This window comes from Microtus pennsylvanicus, chromosome 6 (genome assembly GCF_037038515.1).
Source record: "Microtus pennsylvanicus isolate mMicPen1 chromosome 6, mMicPen1.hap1, whole genome shotgun sequence".
NCBI lineage: Eukaryota > Metazoa > Chordata > Mammalia > Rodentia > Cricetidae > Microtus > Microtus pennsylvanicus.
This window is the reverse complement of record NC_134584.1, coordinates 88,597,212-88,607,710: the sequence shown is the minus strand read 5'-3', so window position 1 is coordinate 88,607,710 and position 10,499 is coordinate 88,597,212.

Genomic DNA, 10,499 nt, shown 5'->3' with positions numbered 1-10,499 from the left:
AGTGGTGCACGAGTGAGCTACAAGGTGCCATTCCAGGGGATCTGGGGCGATGCACATAGGTCATCATGGCTAATGTGATCGAGGCATGCTTTGCTTATTTCACAGAGTTGTCCAAATTCATTTATTCTTATTATATTTTTTTGTGTATAATAGTGTGTATGTGTATTGCCTATGCATGCAGGTGCCCACAGAGGCCAGAAGAGGGCACCAAATCCCCTAGAGCTGGAGTTATGGACAGTTGTGAGGTACCACGTGTAGGTGCTAGGATCCAAACTCTGGTCCTCAGCTAGACCAGCAAGTGTTCTTAACCCATGGCCCATTCCCCAGCCACCCTTTACCCCAAATTAATTTCTAGAACATTGTAAAGGGCATCCCTGAAACTTATGCAACTTCTTCCATAGATACTGCTTGTCTTAAAAGCGTGAATCCATTTTTTTTTCCTGTTGTGGTTACCAGAGTATATCTGTGCATATTTACAAATAGAAAATCAGGGAAGCAAAGGCAAGGAAGAACTCACCTATATCTGAGCACAGGTAGCATAGCACAATGGGCATCCACAGGCCAGTTGGCTCCAGCAGAGATCACACACACACACACACACACACAGAGAGAGAGAGAGAGAGAGAGAGAGAGAGAGAGAGAGAGAGAGAGAGAGAGAGAGAGAACTGGCTTCATTTCTTCCTCACAGCTAGTCCTACGAATTTCACCTTCCCTCAAAGTCCAGCAGCCGGCACACACACGACAGTGATTTATTTCAAATCTGATGTTATTAATAGCTTCTCATTTTCTTGCCATTGCCCAGAATGTTAATGGAGGGAGAGCAGAGGAGCTGGCCTGAGAGGGTCTCCCCGCAGCTGCACGCATGCATGTGTTTAGAGGCAAAGGTCTTCGGAGAACCTTGCAAATCCAAATGCCTCAGCATTTAGCTCAGAAAAAAAAATGCGCTTCTGCAGGCTGGTCTAGGCCCCCCTCCCTGATGCTTTTTCTATGTCTTTTATAACTCGAATTTATCTTTCTTACAATGTTTCATCAAAATCCCTTTTTTTCTTCCCTATTCATTTCTTTTGGGGGATTTTTCCATTTCCATAAGTCAATTCCTTTAAAATGAGTTTTGTGCATTTTAAGTAGCAAATTTGCAAATGAACAGGACCTGCCAGCTCGTGGGTAAGAATATTATTTTCACAAACACGAAATATTTGGGCGGCTGGAGGACGGGGTGCCACATTGTATTTTGCTAGGTCTTTTCAACAGAGCGCTGGTGCTTGGGTTTTCTCTATTGAAATCTTGTATCTGTTGATTGCTTTGATGCTAGCTCTGCTTGTGGGGAGAGCTCTCCAAAGCCAGAAGATTAACTGTGAGGTCCTTGCTACCCGCACTTAGTCTTCTTGCTTGGGAAGCTGCAGCTGGAGGGAACATGTCACACAGACCAGGTGCAGTTGCGAGGGGACATGATGCTTCTTTTAGATACCTCTAGCCCAGATTTCAGTCACAAAAAAGGAGTTTTGGTTCAGGCTGTGACCACAGACTCTTTCCCCTGGCATTAGAGGGACCCATGGGTCCATGCTAAGATCCTCCCTCCTACCCACGCCTCTCTGCTCGCCGTGTGTACTCAGTGGAGCGGGCAGCAGGGCTGGGGTCTTGTACCCTTCCTACATGACTTTGGAAGGAAGTAAACGGGCCTGGTTTTGGTAGAGTTAATCTGATTCTTAGATGATTGCTCATAAGAGCTCGGTCTAACAGAGTCCCGGCAATGAGAAGGAGGCCACACTGTGGCAGGGATGATGAATGGTGGGCGGGGAAGAGTCAGACGGAGGTTAGAAATGGTTCAGGCGCAGACAAAAAGCTTATAGCGAAAAATGATTTGCCAGCGAACCCACAGCTGACCCTTGACTGAGATGTGGCGAGTTTTGTTTTTAGGACCATTTTTTAAAATTGTGATAAAATACAGCTATTATAAAAATTTCCATCTGAGCCACTTTAAAGTCTCCAGTTTTACAATTAAACACATTCTCATCAATGTACCTCCCACTTCCTGAGCTCTTGCAAAGCCCAGCCCCCTTCCTCCAGCTCGGGGCAGCCATGTTTCTATGTTCTCTCTTCCCAGGACCATTTTAACAGTCTGTGCCCTTGGGGCTTTCCTAGAAGTTGCTGGAACCTGTTAAACCAATAAGAGAAATCTCTACGCAAAAACAAAACAAACAAACAAACAAACCCCCCCCCCAAAAAAAAAACCCACAAAGGAAGCTTGAATCACCATCCACAAGAAGGGCTGGGATGAGCCTTCTTGAGGAGACCAGGTCTGAAATGCCATCAGATGCCTGTCCTGTTCCATGACCTAGCTTCTTCCTCCATGCCAACTCCATCTCCCCTCTGCAGAAGGCTTCCTCTGCAAGGTAGAAAACAGGGCTGCCAACATATTAGCTTCATCTGCCTGCAAAAACTAGTGTCCAAGATCTGTGGTATAAATTCCTAGGCTGCTGAGTCACGTGTCAGAGCCTCATGTCTCAGAGTGAGAGTACTGTCATTGGACTGGCTTAAGATGCTTCTGACCAATCAGCTGGGTCTAGGGTAGAGGCAGGTACCATTCTGCCAGAGTCCATGGAAACTGTCCGGGAAGTGGAAAGAGCTGAATGTGCTCCCAGCAGAAAGGGCCAGTGGTGCTGAGCAGACATAATATCAGACAGTTTCCCATCATGCTTTTCCTCTACCAGCTGCCCATGAATGTCAAAGACACTTGTGCACAGCACAGCCCCACCCTGTTCCTATTTCAGCCTTCTGTAGTTCACCCACATTCTGTAGGTGGTCTTCTTCTTCTTCTTCTTCTTCTTCTTCTTCTTCTTCTTCTTTCTTTCTTTCTTTCTTTCTTTCTTTCTTTCTTTCTTCCTTCCTTCCTTTTTTCAAATTTTATTTTATTTTTATCAAGGAAGGGTTTCTCTGTGCTGTCCTGGCTATCCTGGAACTCACTCTGTAGACCAGACTGGCTTCGAACTCAGAGATCTGCTTGTTTCTGCCTCCTGAATGCTGGGATTAAAGGCATGAACAACCACACCCAGCTTATTTTCATCACCATCATCACCACCACCACCACCACCATCATCATCATCATCATCATCATCATCATCATCATCGCTGTTTTCTGGCTGGAGAGATGGCTCAGAGGTTAAGAGCACTTGCTGCTCTTGCAGAGGCCCTCAGATGGTACTCATTTCTCAGTACCATCATGGTGACTCACAACCATCTGTAACTACAGTTCCAGGGGATCTGATGTCCTCTTCTGACCTCCACAGACACCAGGCATGCCTGTGGTATACATACATGTGTGCAAACAAAGCACTCATATACATAGAGAATGTACATGAAGTTTAGATATATCTTTTTTTCTAAGGTCCTAGAGATCCAGTCAGGGTTTTCACACTCTGGAAAAGCCCCCTGCTGCTGAGTCACACCGTCGTGGCACCCTTTCCTACTAACAACAGGGTATAGTTAGGTTGTCATCTGCATAGTGGATGGCACATGCTCTCCTGTTCCCTGTTAGGGTGTCAAAATGTGGCCCTCCTTGGTGACATTCTTCTGCTTTACAGAAGAGTCTAAGACCAAAATCTCTTGAGGGTTCATTGTTCTAACCTAACCATTGGTTGTCATTTGTGGCTTCTGGTCCCCTCGTCTCCCTTCTGGAATCAGCCTGGTAGCATTTTCAGACTGGAGCAGCTCTCAGGTGCTGGCAAGGAGACAGAGAGAGGTCTGCCCCCTTGGTCTCCTTATTAGCCTAATTCCCTTGTTTTGTGACATTTAGCCAGGCAGGCTCCATCTGCGTTTTTATATTGCCCAGATTATCCTTGCCTTTAAAGAACTGCTTTGGCATTTGGGCTGAGCAGATTTACACAGGCAAACGCTTCATCTCCAAAGCGTATTAGCCGAGGAGCAAAATCCAATTGGGTACCAGGCTTTCGTCAGCGAAGGCTGGGCAGTGTGGGGGACACTGATGCAGCCATCCATCTGAGTCTCCAGAGAAACTCAGTGCTCACCTGCTTCTCAAGGTGAAGAATGTGAGGCCGCTTGTACTAACACCCCCGCCCCCACCCCGGCTCAGTGGGCAGCATTTTCACGGCCTTTCCCCTTGCTGAGTTGCCAAAGACATTGCAAGCAGTGCTACACGCACTGAAACGGGGGTGCCGGCCACAGTTTGACGAAGGGAGAAGGCTTTCATCAACACTGCGGTATTTCGGATGGTATAGGTTACCCCAGGCTTCTCTGCCTAAATAGCGAACTTGAATAACAGAATTTATGTCAAGGAGCCTTTTAATCTGGACACGGGTTGGAAAATAGAGCGAAGAGAAAACCACTAACCGAGTGCCAGCCACCCACGCATGGCGCCAAACACTGTGTTCAGGAAAGCGGAAGGTGTGCGCTCCGCCCCAGGAAAGCGGAAGGTGTGCACCCCACACCAGGAAAGCAGAGGTTGTGCACTCCACCCCAGGGACACACAGTTCATCCCAGGAGCCATTAGTGGGCCCGTGCCATATCTGCCCAAAGTCCATTTTCCTTATGCTACCGATACACACTTGACTTCCTTCTGGAAACATCTTCACTCCATTCTCAGATTGTGTCTTTTATACACTTTCCTTTGCCAAAGGTCACAATTAGTCACATGCCTGACAGCTAACCAATGAGACTTTTCCTTCCTTCTGATTGGCTCATAAGTGTACACATGATCCAAGGCTGACTGATACAGTTACCTTCCAGGACTTACTTAGACTTGAACTCTTAGGTCAGGGTCTTGCCTTCTTTGTTCCTTACTTGGAGAACTCAGTTTTTCCAGGTAGCCAGTCCCAAAGCAGAGAGGGCTGCAGCAGGACAAGGACTTACCTGTTTCCCAGCACCCTGGTTACGGGAGGCAGCTATTATTCTACATAGATCACATATTAGCCAAGCCCTACTCCTCTACCTAGAGAGTGGCCCCTGTCACATAGCCTGCATCACACATGCCCAGCTCCCTACCTCGGTCATATGGCGTAGGCTATCTGTTAATTGGCCTCCTTCCTTGTGGTGCAAGGCTTTGATTCCCTGAAAAACCTTTAAAAGTGAACACCTTTGGCTGGGCAGTGGTGGCGCACGCCTTTAATCCCAGCACTTGGGAGGCAGAGGCAGGTGGATCTCTGTGAGTTCGAGGCCAGCCTGGTCTACAACAGCTAGTTCCAGGACAGGCTCCAAAGCCACAGAAAAAAACCTGTCTCGAAAAACCAAAAAATGTGAACGCCTTTGGATGTGTCTGGGCTCTCTTTTAGACCCCCTGTGGTCTGTTCCCACTGCTTATGATAATAAACTTCTTGCCTAGAGACTGGGCTCATCACCCCTCCTCTCAAACACCCTTTCCTTTCTTTCCCTAAAATCTAACATTGACAAGATGGTGATACAGTGTCTGGTACCTACACAGTTCCCCATTTTACAACGGAGGAAGCCAAGAGTGCAGAGGATGAGCTGGAATTCAGATCGTCCAGAATCCACTCTCTGCTAGCGCGACTCATACAAACCGTGTGCCTCTCATTTCCTGCCAGCAGGAAACTCCTTACCCTCTTCCTTGCTCTTTCTTCCAGGAGCAAGTCCCTTCCAGAACAGTGTTGAGGCCCATCAGAAGTGTCTGTCTGGGCAAATACCCTGGCTAAAAGAACTGATCTCTGGATAAAAACCCAAGAACCATAGAGAAGCCAACAGTCCAGTATAGTGCCTAGAAGGGCTTGTGACCTTGTTTGTGCTCCTGACCCCTCTGAGAATTTGATGAGACCTAGAGATCCACCACCATGGCCATCTATAGTCTTTAAGAATGGTCTATGCCAAGGCTCTTGGGCTTGCAAGCAATAGAAACTCAGTTTAAATTAGCTTGCCCCGAGGAGAAAACAGTTGACTCCATTAAGGGTCAAGGGAAAGGATGCAGCCAGGCCCTCCAGATGCTTGGAACAGGTACAGGGCTTTTCCCCCCACCCGAGTACTAAGAAAGAATTTAGGAACGATTTTGTTTTATTTCTGACCACAAATGTTGCCTCAAGATCTTAAGTATACCTAGGCAAGCATTCTACCACCAAGCTACAGTCCCAACACTTTAGTTTGAGACAGACCTCACTGAGCTGTCGAGGCTGGCTTTGAACTCACCATGTAACCCAGATTGATTGTAATGTTTGTGCCTCAGACTCTTCCATAGCTGGGATTACAAACCCGTGCCACTAAACCTGGAGTATTGTACTGACTTTTGTATTGTTCTCTGCCTCAGCTGGGTGTGACCCATGTGAGGAACATGGCTGACCCTGGGTCATTTAACACTGAGAGGCCACATCTACAGCCCATCCTCCAGCTTGCAGAAGACTCTGTGAGTCACCCCTGTGGCTGAGGATCGGAGAGCTGAGGGGATGAACGAGAAAGAACCAAACGAGGACCTGGTTCCACAGCCTAGAACTCTGGAAAAGCAAACTGAGGTCTGACATGAATAATTCAGAAAGACGCGGACCTCAGGATGGATTATCGCCAGCATCCAATAGACGTATTTTGACTAAGGTGACCCAGAATGCTGCCTTCAAATTTTCCTTTCTCTGGTTAAGAATTAGCAATGCAGCCCACGCTCCCACGACCTACCGAAGGGAAAATTGCTTTAGAAAATACAAAGATGTCGATTTCCTACTGGGAAATGAAGGACTCGGAGACCAAGCTCCTTCTGTTTCTAGACTTTAAAAGAGGGAAATAAAACAGAAACAAAAAGTTGCATCAGAGGCCTTGTCCAGGCCGTCCAATGCTTTCTTTTGGTTGCTGCTCTTTTTGCTTTGCTCCTTTTCTAAGATGGGCCCAGAAGGCCTCAACTTCTTCATTCTCCTAGCCCAGTCTTCTGAGGGCTGGAATGACAGATATAAGCCATCTACATCTGATATTAATTGTGAAAAATATTAAATCCCCCAGTTGTTTTTCCAAAGGCACTGCCAGCTTCGACTTAAGCCCTTTCAATTAGTCTTGTGCACAGATGCCAAGCTAACCTGAAAACACAAAACCAAACCCGCGAGCAAACTCCTAGTTGATTATGATTCCCCTCAACCTGCTCGTGATCAAGTCTGCACTCTGTGAGGAACCCGAGCCACGCTCATCTCTAGCGCCTCCTCTGGCTTCCAGCCTTCAAAGTTTCATGTCACTTTTGCTTCCTGCATCCTTGTCTCTCCTCTGAACTCACCCTAAATATCTTCTGTTGGAAGCTTGGTTCTGCATTCGCCTTCCTAGTCATTGATCTTTCGTTCTCTGACTTACGGCCACCTTTACCCTGTTCTACTGTGTCTGCAGAAATCTGGGGCAAACTCGCTTCAGGCAGGTGCATTCGGTGGAAGGCCAGAGGACATCACCAAGGAGTGGTCTTCTGATAGCATCTGCCTCCTCCACAGATAGTTCTGCCTTTTGGTCTTTGCTGTTGCTAACATCTCAGCTACTGTACCAACCCTGTGTGATTTCCCACCTCTTCTGATGTGTCTCCATATTAACTACCCACCAGCCAGCTGTCTGATAGGATTTCGTTTCTCCTGACAGGTGGAAACAGGACCACGATCTAAAAGCATCTTCAGGGCTGGAGCGGTTTCCTAGTGGTTTGAGCGCTTGTTGTTCTTGCAGAAACCTTGAGTTTGGTTCTCAGCACCCGTATCAGGTGGCTCAGAACAGTTGGTAACCAGCTCCGAGAGATCTCAGGTCCTTTTATGAACTCTGCGGGCGTCTGCATGCACACACACACACAAGTAAGAAATAATCAAATAAGCCTTTTTAAAGGCGTAATGATTTTATTCTCCCATAAATGACATTTATATATGTGCAATTGTTTCAAGAGTATCCTTAACTTTTTTAAAAAGGCAACACAGACAGCATTATTTCCAATTGTATGAAATAATAAACAATAGGAAGAGTTTCCTTCTCATTCCAATACTTTGTTTAGAGCAAATAAAGATACTGTATACCAAGCTATATACAGGAATTCCTATTATTACATGTTTGGGCTAATGGGAGAGTACCATACAAACAGCTCTGAAACTTTGTATTCATTTAACAATACCTTTTGGACTGCTTTCCTTAGCTGTACATATAAATAGATTTCAGCCCCTTTTCATTGGCTACCTGGAGTCTCCTTGTATGGGTGCTAATTTATTTAACTGATTCAGATAGATAAATATTTATGGTGCTTTGTATAGTCTGCAATTATAAGTCTATAATGCAAATTACTCTGTATATTGTAACAAGCGCAATAAACTCTGAAAGAGTTGTTACGGTGAGGGCTAAGGAGTTGATTCACTTTCTAAAGTGCTTATTCTGCGAGCATGGATGTCTGAGTTCCCATCTCTAGCATGCGCGTAAAAGCCCAGTGCTCAGGGAACAGGCAGTGCTTGGAAGCTGATTGGTCAGCCAGTGCAGCTGAAACAGTGAGCCTAGGTACAGCGAGAGACACAATTTCACTAATAGCGTGGGGGAGCAACACAGAAAGACAGCAAGAATTGGCCTCTGCCTACCATGTGTGTGTGTGTGCAGGGGGAAGCGCACACCACACACACACACACACACGCACGCACGCACGGTGAGAAGTATAAGTTTTTATGAATTAGATATGATCCAACTGGCTTTCAAAGGACATGTCCTGTTTTACCTTGTCCCCAAGATCATCTGTAGGTTTTGTTTACCCCTGATCTTTGCAGAAGTGTTATTGGAAGTTTTTGATTGCTGGTCTGGAAGGTGAAAAAGGTTGCTTCATCTCCAGGTGCTGGGCTGTGCTCTTCTCCTTGTCCCCAAGGTCTTACACTTATCCTAATACACACGTGTGCCCCATCTTTATTGTCATCACTAATAAAACCCACTTTTTGAGGGCTTCTCTATGACAGCTCCTGCGCTGAACTTTATGTGAATTTTCTCCGAATTTAACAATCTTACGAGGCATATGGTGTCCTTACTTTGCAGAGGGGGAAACAAGCTTAGAGAATCCCAAGTTTAGGGATTTGTTTACAGCCTCCGAGCTGGAATTCTACAGGGATGTATCCCGTGAGGTTCTGGTCTTTCACATTACTGAATTACAGTTGGCTTGGAAGGTTAAACTTCTGCTCTTCAGTATAGCTCGCTGATTCTTCATTCTCTTAAAGGTAAGGATAATGTTTTAACCTGTTAGCCAAGGGAACGAATTATCCTATGTTAAATCAGACAAAATAGCTTAATTTATTTTATGCTTTATGTGCATTGAGTGTTTGTCTATCTATATGTGCACTACATACATGCCAAGTACCCGAGGGTGTCAGAAGAGAGCCCTGGATATTCTGGAGGTGGAATTAGAGGTGGCTATAAGGAGATAAGTCGATGCTGGGAATCAAACTTGGGTCTTCTATAAAAACAACCAGTGCTCTTAACTACTGAGCCATCTCTCCAGCCCCCTAGCCCTAAATTAGAATTTCTTAATGGAATAGAATATTTTCCCAAGATACTACTATCCATAAGAGTTTGATAAGCTGTGAGATACCTTGAAAGCTGCTAGTTTCCTTCCCACGACAACATAAATATAACATTTGGTACAGGCAGGGATCAAAAAATATTCTCTGGGTGAATGATTGAAAGGGCGGATTCCAGGCTGTTGAGTAGACTCTTCTGAAGAGGGAGGGCCAATGGACTAGAAGACAGGAACATACTTAGCCTCAATGTGGCCCCAAATATCTAACCCTCTTCTCCCCTGATATCTGTCATTTATGAAAGTTATTTGATGTCTTTTAGTAATCAAGCAGAACTCACACAGAGCCCAAGTGACTCGTGCTGGAGAGGCAGTGCAGGCGAAGGGCATGTCACAGGGTGAGGGCAAGCCACAGCTCTTTCAGAACTGTGTTTCTGATGAGGCACTCATGGAGAGGTGGGAAAGCAGCGACCTCTCTGCCATGCTGATGAGGTCGGCCATTCTGGAACCCTGGGCCCCAGACAAACTGACAAGAAACCACTGTTCATAGATTTACTGAAGCTTAAAATATGTCTTCAGCAACCCCTTCTGCCCAAGATGGAAAATGTCATAGAGCTATCACCTTTCTGGAGTCTCTTCTGACACAAGGGTCTTGGGGCTGGGGATGTGGCTTTCTTAGGCTGCATACGCAGTATCATCTCCTGATGAGTACATAATATGAATAGAAACAACCTTACCCCCAAAGTCCTGGTGCAGCGGGATGCCAACAGCATTTAAAAACTCACACAGCCTGCTGGATCCATTGCTCTCCACTTTTGTTCTTACCCTGTTTCATACAAATGATCCTATGGGTTAGTAAGGCAGACTTGCAGCTTTCTTAATTTGGGTCAAATAAAGAACAAATTCATTTCTTATTGCACCATCATTTTGATTTCAGTGCAGGTAGGTGGCTGGATACAACGTTTTAGGATTTGGTCAGAGAGTCATGTGGTAAGTCTCCCAATATTTATAATTAGTTATTTATAACATGAGAATTTATTCACATGTGCTATTGTTTTCTTTG